Source organism: Chinchilla lanigera, unplaced genomic scaffold (assembly GCF_000276665.1).
Source record: "Chinchilla lanigera isolate Chin_1 unplaced genomic scaffold, ChiLan1.0 scaffold00041, whole genome shotgun sequence".
Taxonomy (NCBI): Eukaryota; Metazoa; Chordata; class Mammalia; order Rodentia; family Chinchillidae; genus Chinchilla; species Chinchilla lanigera.
Genome location: NW_004955442.1, coordinates 16,380,538 through 16,394,195, shown reverse-complemented (window position 1 = coordinate 16,394,195; position 13,658 = coordinate 16,380,538). Strand labels below are relative to the sequence as shown.

The following is a 13,658-nucleotide window of genomic DNA, read 5'->3' as shown; positions in this document are numbered from 1 at the left end:
GTTGAGTTTTATGGCTGTGAGCTGGTGAAATGTTTTGCTGCACAAGAGGAATTAATTCCTCAGTGGTCTCTCCTTTCCCCTTCTGAGCTCCCTCTCTCTCTCTCTGATGTGGTCAAACTGCTCCTCATCCAGTGAAATAGGATTAAGGCTCTCTCAGCAATGATTTGATTCCTGACTGTCTCAGTGTAGGACAGGGTGGGTCACTCTGCATGGATAGAAATCACTCGAAGGGATTGGTGGCTCCCACAGGCCCTGGTTACTGGATGTTGGCGTTAATGGGGAGTGTTGATTTCTGCAAATTAAAATTTTCACATGGATTTATTCAGTGTGGCCGTGAGCAGATTTTTAGGCAGCCTCCCCCATCTCTTGCTCCACATTGTGTTGGGAGATGGTGTTACGAGGAGGGACTGGGCGGCAGCAAGGGGCCCTGACATGTTCTGTTGTTCATGGCCGTTTCATGGGGAGGAGCAGCATTAAAGAACAGGCCCTCCTGGTTTGGAAATATGCTTCCATCTCTCCCGGAGCCTCTTTTTTGTGGGGTTCTGGCTTCTAGATTATGGATTCTGAGAAAAAATACCCACGAAATGCTCCTTCCCGCCCCCAGATTTTAGGTGTGTATCTTGGCAGTTGGAAAGAGTGAGTCATGGGTGCTTTTATGAGTTTCTTGATGCTGTTTGAAGATGGTATCACCAAAATCCTTTGTAGTGATTTTGGGACCATGGATTAAAGGGACATTGGTGAAGGTGACTATGGCCAAGAGAGACCCCTCTGCTCTTGGGTGCAAACAGAGGCCCTGGTCCTCCAGCCCGCCCTCAGAGCTGGGCTGGGCCCCAGTCTGTCCTGCTGCCTGATTGTTACTTGTCCTCATCCCCCATCCACGCACTGCAGAGGTTACCTGTGGCTCCTGGGCTGGATGAGGTGAGCATATGAGTCTCCACCCTTTGGGGCCAGCAAAGGGAGGCCCCGATGTAGGAGAACTACAGACACTAAGGTCAGCTGTGATCATGGCCACTGCTCACCACTGTGCTGCTGGCCACAAGTGGCTGCTGGGTCTGGTACTGGGATGTCGGATCCCATGTCCTGAGGGTGGGCTGCACACTGGATGTGATGGCCACGGAGAAGTAATGAAGACAGGGAGTGAATGACCTGTCAGGTTGATCATGTGGTGAGATGTTGCTATTTTATGTATATTGGTTTAAGTGAGTGTAATAACACCTATTCTCTTTTCTTTCTCACCTGATTCTCTTTTCTTTCTGAATTTGGCTACTAAATGCCTATATTCCCTGCGGTAGCTCATGTGGGCTGTGGGCAGAGCTGGGGCAGAGCCACCTCTTGGGATATACATGCATACGTGTACACATGCACACAAGCACACCAGTGAATCCAGCCAAGGTGGGAGTCCCATATCTGCTCCAGATGCCCCCCACTTGGGGTCACCCAAGGTCTGTGAGGCCAGCCACCTACAGGTTTCAGGCTGATAAGGTGGAGAATGTCTGACTGTTCTTTTTTCTTTTCTTTTCTTTTCTTTCCTCTCCTCTCCTCTCCTCTCCTCTCTTCTCTTCTCCTCTCCTTTCCTTTCCTTTCCTTTCCTTTTCTTTCTTTTGTTCTTTCTTCAGAGTCTTGCTATGTAGTTCAGGCTGACCTTGAACTCACTATATAGTCCAGGTTGGCCTTGAGCTCACAGCAATTCTCCTGCCTCAGCCTCCTAAGTGCTGATATTACAGGCATGCAGCTCCACACCTGGCAGTATCTATTCTTTAATTACAAGACCTAATACCCATTTCAAACTCCTACATGCACTAGGTTAAGGGAGGTGGTCTGAGGGAGTGGTTACCTACCCTGAGAAAAAAGGGTGGGGTATGTGATGTGGTCTTAGAGGCCTGGCATGTTCCTATAGGTGAACAGTATGAATCTCATGCCCAGTGCTTGCTAAGTTCCTTCCCACCTGCGACCCGCAGTCTTGGTATCCCTCCTATCCTGGTCCCTTCCTTCTTGTCATAGGCAGCACATTGCAGGCCTCTGCAAGAGGGCTCTTCATGGACTTGCCTATTGCCACCCCACCCCCCAAATGTCCCCAGTCCCCAGAGGTGTCAGGGCCACTGCATAGGGCTTGGTCTGCCTCATGTCCATGATCCCTGGATGGGTCACCAGCTACTAGTTCTGCAGGCCTTCTGAGCCCCAAGGTGGAGGTACCAGGTCAGAGAAAGACACTGAGGGACGGGACAGGAAGCTGCTAGCCATAGCGAAGCCCAGGTGAAGCCCAGGTCAGACTCTGGAGCCTGCACGTATCACTCGCTGCACAGATGACAGCATGTGTACAGTACATGTGTATACATACATGCATACACATGTGTGCTAATGAACATACTTCTCCCTCATGCCACAGATGTCATGCGGTCCCTCATTCCTCTTTAGTGTCCTGAAGGACCATCCTATAAGGTACTGGAAGGTGAGACCTAGGAGAGCCCAATGAAAGCCTAGTGCCTTATGGTGGGGCCATGGGTAGCTAAGGCCATGGGGGCCTCACTGTTCTTGGAGTGGCCTGGACACTGGGCTTTCGGGGAGTGACAAATCAGAGTGGCATGGGCTGTGCCATGCCATCATCACAGCTGGAGGGGATAAGAGCTCACCTTTGCCTGCAGAGCCTTGCCCTTGCCAAGACCTCAGGTGGCATCTGTATCCTCCGAGGCTCCTACATGCTATGCTGGACTCATCAGTGCTTCCAAATGGATTTGGTACATTTCATAAGTGGCTTCAGTACATTTACCTATGTTTTACATTTACATATGTTGTACACCTCTGTTCCCTTCTGTCTTAGTTACTTTTTTCTCATTGCTGAGACAAAATACCCAACACCCCAAATTAAGGAAGGAAAGGTTTATTTAGCTCACAGTTTGTGGAGGTTTCAGTCCATAATCAGCTGGCTCCAAGGCAGGGTGGCGTGGCACAGGGGCAACAGTTCAAGGTGGCAGAAGATAGCAAAAGCAGCAAGAGCCAAAGAGGGGAAAGCAAGCCTCTTTTCCACCCTTACACTGTAAGCGGGCTACAACCCCTTGGGGTGGGTGTAGCACTCACACAATCTCCATGCCTTCCTCTTGCACAGGATGAAGATGTTTACAAAGGATGGACCCTGGCTCCCTGCTGAGTGGCTTAACCTAAACTTAAGCCGACACAGTGTATCAATCGTTACACCTTCTAAAGCATTTTGTCACCTGGAGGAAACCTCCCGGGTCATCTGGTCCCTCCCAGCCAGCATGTGGGGCTTTGCTTCTGAGAGGCACACATGGCCACTGTCTGGTTCTCTCACTGGCTCCTCATGTGAGTTCCTGATACCATGGCAGGTTGTTACCTTCCCTCTGCGGCTGAGGAGCACCTACCTGTGCATGTGCCATGCTGCTTGTCCGCTCCTCTCAGGGGACATTGGTTGTCTCCACCTTTTGGGAACAACTGAGTTACATGCTTAGCTGAGGGTCTGTGAGAGCTTGGGCTCAAATGCCTTGGGCTTTGTTACATAGAATCCTGGTCCTTTTCTGGGCTGGCAATGGAAGGTCGGGGTTGGGCTGACTGCGGCGGAAGCCCTTGCCTCTTCAACATACCCCTCTCAGTGACTATCTCCTGGTTCCCAGGGTGGTGTGTGTGGGCACCTGTGGTAGGATCCTGGGAGAGAAAATGAGGCTGTCTGAGGACCCAGTTGAGAACTTGCTGCCCTCTAACCTTTCTGGCTCAGTGAGCTGGGGGTTGGAAGGTCATAGGAGCCCTTAGGTGTGTTGTAGGAGGGTCCTGACCACAAGGCTGGGGACGGATGCTAGGTGGCCATGTAGACTCACTGTTCCGCAGGCCCCTTTCCCCATCCACATCCCGAGAGTGGGTGAGGCCCTGTCCCTCTGTCCCACCAGCCAGGGATAATGGTTTGCCACATGCCCAGGCAGGTTTGGACTCTGCTGGCCAGGAAGAGCAGGCAGTGGATTGTTCCTGGGCTGATGGAAGACCATGCAGGTCTCCCCAGACAGCTGTGAGCTGTCCTCAGGCCACACTGGGCTTCTGGTCTTCTGTGCGGGTGACTCTGGAAGGTGGAGTGACAAAGCCCCTTCCTCTCCCATTAAGACAGAGAAGCAGATGGATTCCTACGGGGTGTTACACAGTGACACAGCTTGGTGTTGGTCAATGCCTGTTGCTGGACTCAGGTGACAAGATGTGTTCAGGCTCCTGAGGCATCAGGAGTAAGGCTGGCTGGGACTGCAGGTGCGGACGTGGCCAGCATGTGATGCCTCTGACTTTTCGGTCCCTGTACCTGGGGTTCCTGGACAGCCAGGCCAAGTGTCCACCTCCATGTCACTGCAGCAGGTAGCAGCAACAAGCCACTGAATGGTGACAAACACCTGGCTGTTGATGGCCATGGAGGATGTGGAGTGACACTGCACTTCACTCCTTACCTTTTTCCCACATACTGGGCCATGTGCCGGCCTCTGTCTGTCCCACTCAAGGGAGGCTCAAGCTCCCAATGGACCCATGAAGGTGCCTTCCTGTGAACTCAAGATGGGCCCTGGGGACACCAGTTGAGAGGGGCCATGGTGGGCAAGCCCGAGAGGTCTATGTCAGACAGTTTCTTGGGGTTAAACAGCAATATCTGTCCCCTGGGGCTGTCGATGGGGAGGGGCAGCCAGAACCCAGCAGAGAAATCAAAGGCGGGCACACAGGCACAGCTCTGGGCGGGAGAGGATGTGAGGGCTACATGGAAGCAGATGAAACAGCCACAGGAGGTGGCAGGTCAGATGGAGGCTCTGCAGGCAGCAGCAGGACCTCTCTATCCCTTTGATTGATCTCAGCAGGGGCTGCTTCTCCGCACAGGCCCCGGAGACTTCCTGCCCAGCATTGCCTCCCCTCCTCTTTCTTTATCTTATCTTTGGAGGTGAAGCTTTAGTACCAACAGTTTTGCAGCAAGCAACTCTGTGCACTCCTGGGCTCTGTGTAGCACTGTTCTGCCCTGTTGTCATCATCCCAAAGAGAACCCCATACCCACAGTGGACACCCCCACCCCCCTACCCCTGTGACCGCCAACATGCATCTGCCTGTGGGTTTGTCTGTCATGGATGTTTCATGATGTGGAGTCACATTGTGTCATATTGTGTGTACCTCCGTGTCTGGCCCTCACGGAGCAGCATGTTATCCAGTTCTACCATGAGCAGATGTCAGCACCCTTTCTATGGCTGCGGATGCTCTGTGTGTGGCTGAACTTGCTTTGTTCATGGCAGAGCTGTTCCTGCTTTTGGCTGTTGTGGACAGCTGCTGTGATCATTCATTTACAGGTTTCGTGGGGACGTTTCATTTTCCTTGGGCACATATCTAGAGGGGGATTGCTGGGCCATGTGGCGATTCTATGTTTAACTTTTTTTCGCCTTTGGAATGAGCTACATCTCCAGCCCTTGGGGGAAAAAAAAAATTTTTTTTTTGAGACAATGACTCACTAAGTTGCCTAGGCTGGGCTCAAATTTGCAATCCTTCCACCTCAGCAAGAGTGCTGAGATTACCAGTGTGTGCCACTGTGCCTGGCTTCTGCATTTACCTTTTTGAGGCTTGTCTGGTTTTTAGTGTTTCCTTGTGTCTCTCCTTGGGGCACCCTCCTATGATGCAGGAGTGATTTGCCTGCTTCTGTGATCTAAAACTCCTTTGGACACCTGGAGTTGGCCTGAGGGGGTGGGTGTGAGCCTGGGGTGGGGAGGGATGTTCTGCATAAATTGTGCTCACTATGCGAGATGCCAGATCAGCACTGGTGCTTCCTTGGAAGAGGGCCACTGGCCCAAGTGCATGTGCCACAGTGCATTTCCGGTTCCTTGTTCATTTTGGGGTTCCTTGTGGTCACATGTAGGTTGAAAACGTATCATGGTCCTCTGCACTCAGATATCAGTGCTGCTTGTTATGAGACAGTGTATGGTGCCACCTCCTCTCCTGACATGGGGGGCCTTGGGGACCTGAATGTGAGCCAGAGGGGGTCTGTACCCAGAGCCTGCTCCTTGCCTTGTCATGGGCTCTCAGGCACCCACTCCCCTCTGTGGCAGCATCATCTACTGCCTGAGACATCTCCCAGGATGCACTTGTTAAGTGGGACAGGGTTCCACTTTGCTGTCTGGGCCTCCAGGCCCAGCAATGTGAATCATCTGTCAGCAATATACTGTCAGCAATGTGAATCATCTCCAACTCAACAACAGGCCACATGTAGCCACGTGGTCCAAGCAGTGGCCAGAGTTAGTCCGTGGATGTGTCCTGATCCACTCCTGAGCATGTGGGCATCCAGGCTGCTCTGAAATGTTCCAGGCTAGTCTCCACCAAGATGGATGGTAGAGGATATGGTCCTGCTGACACGGAGCTCATTTTGAAGTACACTGTGAGGGGACCTGTTGGGCCATTTCCTATCAAAGTCAAGAACCTGACAGATTTGTTTCCTGTTTATCTTTCAGCCCTGGAGGCCAGAATCCAGGATCAGGTTGTGAGGAGGACCCCTCCTTCTGCAGGCTCTAGAGGAAGGCCCTTCCTGCCTCTCCCTTATCCAGTAGCTCCATGCATCCTTTGTTTTGTGGCCAAATAGCCTGGTTTCTGCCTCCATCATCTCACCTCCTTTGTGTCTACATCTCTCCTCTCTTGTCCCTTACAGGGACACCTGTCTTTGAATCTAGAGCCTTTCTTGGTCTAGGATGATTTCATTTTAGTTTAATAACATCTGTAAGAAGGCTGTTTCCAAATAGAACCATACTCTGACATTGGGCATAGATTTGGGGGGATGCTATTCACCTGCCCACTGACTATGGACTTCAAGGACATTTTGCACTTGGATGGGAAACTCTATACATATGTGAATATGGTCACCAAACCCCAGGTGCTGGCCACGGCCCTGTCCCCGATCCTCTTACCTAGATGGCCCCTCCTGTGGGACTTCCATGGCCTGCTGCCCTGGTGAACCCTAGGAGCCTCTGCCTGGCAGGAGGGATGCTGACTCAAGCCTTTCAGACAATCAGGAAGCTCCCAGAGGAAAACCACAAGCTTTATTTTTATTTAATTCTAACCATTCTGTGGTTTTTGGAGATGGCCTTTAAGATTTGTTTTTGATTTTTATCTCAAAGAGGATGCAGAAAAGCCATGGGTTAGGCTCCAGGAAAAACACACAAAGAATGGAGGGATTGAATTTGGATCACACTGCAGGGCAAGCACAGGCAGGATGTGCCTGGAGGGTGCCAAGGTCTCTGGAGGAGGAGCCCCAGCCTGGCCCCAGAGCATGAGCTCTTCAGCTCTGCACCCAGAGCCCAGGCTGCCTGGGGTGATCCTCACATTTACTGGTCCAGGGGGTTCTCCTGGGGCAGGGCCAGGTGGACCTGTCCCCATATCCCAGCCAAACCCCCAGTAGGCCTTCTGCTAGTCAGCTTTTAGTCGCTGTGACCAAATACCTGAGCAGGTCAACTCCGAGGAGGAGGGTTTGTTTTGGCTTCTGCTTTCAGTCCCAGGTCAGCTGGTTGTATCGCTGTGGGCCTGAGTGGGGTGGAAGAGGAAGGCTTCACACCTCATGATGGCCAGGAAGCAGAGAGAGGAACAGAGAGCTGAGAAGGGGCTGGGAACACAGATAGTCCCCAAGATCACACCCTCATGACCCTCTCCCTCAACTAGGCTCCACCTCCTGACTCCATCACCCCCCAGTAATGCCATCAAGTTATGATTTCATCCACTGATGAAGTTAGAGCCCGCATGATCAATCACTTCCCAAAATCCTGTCAGCAAAGAAGCCTTCAACACAATGAGCCTTTGGGGAACCCACTGGATCCTAGCCATAGCAGAGCTTCACTCGTTAAAAAAAAATTCTTTTTTGTTGTATCAGGAATTGAACTCAGGACCTCGTGCTTGCCAGGCAGGCACTGTACCACTGAGCTATAGCCCTGGCCACCCCCCAATTTTTTTTGAGACAGAGATTCACTGTGTATTTTCAGGCTGACCTTGAACTCATGGAGATCCTCTTGCCTCAGCCTCCCAAGTGCTGGGATTACATGCATGTGCCACCACATCCAGCTCAAGATCTTCACTCTTGAAAGAATCTAATGCCTGCAGGTTGGGTAAGCAGCAATAGAGTCAGGACCAGCTGGGATTTGGTCTGCCTATGCCATGGTTGGGCCTGTTTAATGCCCCCAGATATCCCTGAGGAGAGAGCTTTAGTTATTGGTAATATGTATGAGGCTCCTTCCTGAAGGGCTGTGTCTGGGAAGGGTGAGGCAGTTCTTTCAGCCCAGGAGTGCTGTCCTCAGTGCAGACCATGACCTTACAGGACTGGCCTTGTTATCTTCCCTTTGGAGATACTTTCTCTGCCAACAGACTAGACTCAGAAAAATGTGGGCAGCAGGACCTTGCACCAGTAAGGGAGAGAGGCTGTGCCCCAGTGAAGCAGGTCCCCTGGTCCCTCTCCCAGCAGCCAGGGTCCTGAGGCCCAGCTCTGCCCTGGGTGGGGGTGAGCCTCACTGAGTTCCCACTGAATGCCCGCCTGGGGCCACCTCACTCATCCATCCCACTGGGCTCAGGAGGAAGTGTTCTAGAAAGGGAGAGGAAAGGCAAGGCTGGCTTATGTCCTCAGGACTCCTTGGGGTGAACACTGAGGTGTGGCCTGCTTGTCTGGTGGGAATCTGCTTCTTGCAGCTCCTGCAGGACAAGGAGAAATGGGGGTCATAACGTGGGAAATGCGTGTGATAATGTGGCTGCCTTTGCAGAATGAGGTCCTTTATGTACAGACAGGAGGTGGCAGCTGCTGGGTGGTGGGCACTGGAAGTCGGTGAGGACATGGGTGTGCATGTGTATGTGTGACAAAGTCAGGACATGGAGACCACCACAGGGACAGAGGACCAACTCCTGGGCCCATAACCTGTTAATAAAAGTATGCTTTGTGTTTTCCCTTATGACAGACAGAGACTTAAAAGTGGTTTTTGCTAAAAACCGTGATTCTTCACTTGGGCCTGCAGATGCCCAGTAGATAACTAAAAGTAGAACAATGCATGACCTTCATTTTGTGAAACTCTGGGTCAAACTTTCTCAGCTCTGCATGTAGGTATGTTCATATTTAGGGAGTGTCTATTTAAAAGTTAACAAAACAAGGTTAATTTGTCCTAAATTTACCTGGCCTATCTCATCGCCCTTCAAGATGAGGACACCTACACCCTGACCCTACAATCACCTTGGATTCCAGCCAAGTTTTAGGTGCCTGAGATACTTCAAGTTGTGAGGATCCCTCGCATGGGACTAAATAACCCAACCAGCTACAGCACCCCATAACGATCCTCCTGCCTCAGCCTCCCAAGTGCTGGGATTACAGGCATGTGCCACCATGCCCAGCAAAATTTATTTATGTATTTTTTTTTGTATCATAAATCGAACTCAGGACCTTGCACTTACTAGGTAGGTGCTTGTGCCACTGAGCTGTATCCCCTTTTTGTCTTTTTGAGACAGGGTTTCGCTATGCAGTTCAGGCTGTCCTGGAATTCACTTTGTAATGCAGGCTGGTCTTGAACTCACAATGATCCTCCTGCCTCAGCCTCCTGAGTGCTGGGATTATAGGTGTGCACCACCACACCTGGCTTTGTGTATGTGTGTGTGTGTGTGTGTGTGTGTGTGTGTGGTACTGGGAATCAAACTCAGGACCTTGCGCTTACTAGGCAGGTGCTTGTGCCACTGAGCTATATCCCCAGCCCTAGCATCCCATGAAATTAGTCCTTCTGCTCCAGTGATGGGCCAGTCTAACCCTTCTCCTCAGAGTGAGGCCCTCCAGCTGCTGGTCAAGCTAAGATCTGTTCTTATCTTCCCTTCCCTTTTTCCTGTGAATTTGTACTGTTTCTTTGGTTTTAATTTCCATTATTACTAAAGCAAGAACCCTTGCTAGCCAGTGATGTGTGTGTGTGCATGTGTGTGGACGCAGGAAGGACGATGACTGGTGGTATTCGGTTGGGGGGCAGGTGATGCTGTGTGTCTGTTGGGCCTTGGTTCTTTGCTTCTGGTCTGCAGCAGGCTCCCCTGGTTCCCCATGGGCTGAGGGATGATCATTCAGCAACCCCTGCAGGTTCCCTGTGTGGACATGGGTTTGTCTTGGCTACCTGGATGAGCCTGCCATGGTGCTTGTCTAGAGCAGCCCATGTCTTCCCAGGACTAGCCTGAGTCTAGGCCCTACAGAGGGCCGTGATGGTCATTTGATTTTCTGGCAATGTGGTGGCCAACAGTGGCTGTCCACCCTACCTCTGGACTGTGGAGTCCTGTCCCCGGCCTTCAGTGCATCCTTTGGTGGTGTTTCCCACGCAGCAAGTCATGCTGGGCCCAGGGTCCTTGCCTCCCTCGCTCTGAGCTTCCTGTCTTCCTGCTCTCGCTGTCTTCCCATCTCCTTTAGGCACAGCTCCTCCACAGTCCTATTATTCTGTTTCCTTTTCAGAGACCTCCTGTGCATCCTGATTAGCATTTGAAAGAGTCACATTTGCATTTAACAAGCCAGAGGTGGCTTCCAGCTTCTGTAGCACGATCTGCTCCACATCCTGAAAGATGATAAAAGAAATTCCGCCTGTCCCTCCACTGCCTGGAGCCTGCCGCCTGCAGACCTGGGTTGGTTCCTGTGACTTGTGCCCACCTAGGATGTGTGCAGTGTGTATGTTTTAGGGTTGTTTTACTTTTCCAGGGATGTTGGAACAGAGTTCCACAAATTGGAGCTTAAAAACAGAGATGTGTTCACATGGTTCTGAAGGTCCAAATCCGATTCTGCCAGCTCCCTCTGAACACTGCAGGATGCTGATGTTGCAGCAGCCCTGGGGCTCCTTTGCTGTGACCACACTGATCCATACTGCCTTTGTTGTCACATGGCATCTCCCCATGTGTCTGTGGCTGTCACAGTGTGTCAGTGATGTGGATTAGCGCCCTTATTCCAGTAAGACCTCATTTTAGATAATTATATCTACTATGGCCCTATTTCCAAATAAGGTCACATTGTGCAGACACTGGGGAGAGGATTTCAACATACCCTTTTTTTGTTGGTTTTTATTTCCAGAACCAGGAATCGAACTCATGACCTTGCGCTTGCCAGGCAGGCGCTGTGCCGCTGAGCTAAATCCTCAGCCCCTCAATGTACCCTTTTGGAGACACAGTTTAACCCATAACATGGAGACACCCATAACATGGTCCTAGCTCTCTCATCTTGTATCTTTAAGAGTAGGCACTGAAGAAAATGAGGGATTTTGGCCCTCACCCAGAGCAGCCTCCCATTTCTTGGGTGTCTTAGAGATGTTCTGTCTGAATGTGTGTGTATATGTGTGCACATATGTGTCTGTGCATGTGCATGTATCTCTGTGTGCATATATATGTGCCCGAGTATGTGCACATATCTGAGCATGTGCCTGTGCATGCATGCATATGTTTGTGGATATGTCTGTGTACACACGTGTCTGGGTAGGCACATGTCTGTCTGTGCTTGTGTGGGTGCACATGTGTCTGTGCATACCTATGTGTGTAAAGGCACATCTGCATATGTGTGCACAGTCCCCCGTTGCACACATGTCTGCTTCCTCTGTGTGCATTTGCTGTGGTTTGGATGTATCCCCCCCAAGGTAAGGCATGCAGTGTGGCCAGGTTGAGAGGTGGCCAGGCAGAGGCGTCTACCTTGTAGATGTGCCCGGGATGGCCAGCAGAGCAGCCTCTAGCACACGTTAACATCCCTGTCTGCCCACATGCTGCCTTTGTCTAGGGTTTGTTACTGATGGGCATCTCCATGTTCTGTCCTCAGCTGGCTGCTGTGTGTGATGGGGGTGGGTTTCTGTGGGTGTATTTTATTCCTCCTGTGAGGAATAAGCCTCTTTCATTTTTGATCATGCACAGTGGGCAGATCAGACTGAGGTCCAGGTGAGTGCAGTGAAAGTGAGACTTTCAATCTTGTTTGTTTGTTTGTTTTTTTGGTTTTTCTCCGGTACCGGGAACCGAACTCACGACCTTGCGCTTGCCAGACAGGTGCTTTGCTGCTGAGCTAAATCCCCAGCCCCGAGACTTTCAATCTTGGAAGAAAGGGTGCCGCCAGTCTAACAGGCAGGCAGGCACACCTGAGGCAGGTACAGAGCAATTTAACATGTAGGTTTCTTCCCCCTTTTCCTCAATGGCTGAGTGCTGTGTGTGCGGGGTACATTCTTCCCTGTAATCACCTAGATCCCTGGTCAGCTCCCTCTGCAAACATTTTGTGGGTTTAAAGACAAACAGTTAATACACAGATGGGTAACTTAGTAATACCTTGGTTCACGAATGCTTCTGTTTGTGAACAGTTTGGTTCTCAAACAGAAGCATTCAGCAAGAATTTGCTTCTGTTCACAAACTCCGCATCGGGTGATGAACATGTATAAGTGCGGCTATCTTCCCCAGAATTGTGGAACAAACTAAATTCGCGGACTGAGGTGCTGCAGCACTGTACTTTTCCAGTCAGAGTTAATACAGTGAAGCCATACTTTACTGACTATCTACTCCTTCCCCTTTTGTTTAGGGACCCTTTCAGATGTGTGACCTCAGTCACATGCACAGGCAAGTAGGCAATTTGGTCTACGAGTGGTTTTCCACTCAGAGTTAAGGACTTTATCTTGAAAATGGACCACTTTAAGTTTCCATTTCTTATACTCCCTGAGTCTGTTTGTTCACTGTTCACTCATTTGATTCTCCAGGACTGAGTTGTTCAGTGTGGCTGGCACACTTTGTATGTAGATTAAGCTAAATTTTAACTCACTTTCTCAGTCACCCGGGCTGCGTGTGGCTGAGGTTTCTGCATTGGGCAGTGTGGACATGGACTATTTTACGAAAAGCATCAGAGTGGCGTTATTCTAGTGGGTTGTGGGTGTGGTGCCATCACAGCCACCAGTAGATCGGCTCACTTCTTTGTGGGTGTTGTGGTCCTGGTTGCTTCGGCTAATTCCCCAGGCTCATGCTGTCAGTCATGGGTCAGTGGAATTTCCTTATTCCTGACCTTGGGGAAAGAACAGGGTGAGGATCCCTTACCCAAAATGTTGGGGACCAGATTTCCAGTTTTTTAGGATTTTGGAGAATTTATGTAGACTTTACTAGTTGACTATTCTTGATAATGAAATCTAAAATCTGCAATGCTCCCAAATATGAAACTTTTAATGTACTTTTGGTTCATTTCAGATTTTGGATTCTCAGCTTAGGGATGCTCAGCTGATAGATACTTGATAAGGTGGTAGGCTTAGGACAAAGTGTGTGTGAGTGTGTATGAGAGAGAGGAAGTGGGGGGAATAGAGCTGGGGTGTGGCTCAGTGTAAAGTGTTTTCCTAGCATGAGGCTTTGGGTTTGATCCTAGCACCAAGGAGGAAATGTACATATGGGGGGTTGGGGGATGGGAGAGAGAGAGATCTATCAATTCCTTTCTTCCTTACTATTTAGATTTTTATCAGGGATGGCAGAGGCTTTTTCAGCATCTGTGGAAATAATCACATGATTTTTCTCCTTAGATATATTAATACAGTAAATTTTATTAGTGAACCACCTTGGGTTCTGGGCAAAAATCCCACTCAGCCATTGGGTGTTATTAATGAGGTAGTGTTTTCTGCTTATATTTCATTTAGTACTTTCACATCAATATTCATGGGATATTGTTTATATATCTATATCTA

At 50.2% G+C, this 13,658-nt stretch overlaps 1 long non-coding RNA gene across 1 annotated transcript in view; it reads left to right on the top strand.

The window, feature by feature from the left end:
• Positions 1 to 3,306, top strand: part of LOC106149313 — a 14,803-nt gene extending 11,497 nt beyond the window's left edge. The window contains exon 4 of the long non-coding RNA XR_001235404.1: positions 3,104 to 3,306. This is a non-coding gene — a long non-coding RNA (uncharacterized LOC106149313). The remainder of the gene's footprint in view (positions 1 to 3,103) is intronic.
• The last annotated feature ends 10,352 nt before the right edge of the window (positions 3,307 to 13,658 follow it).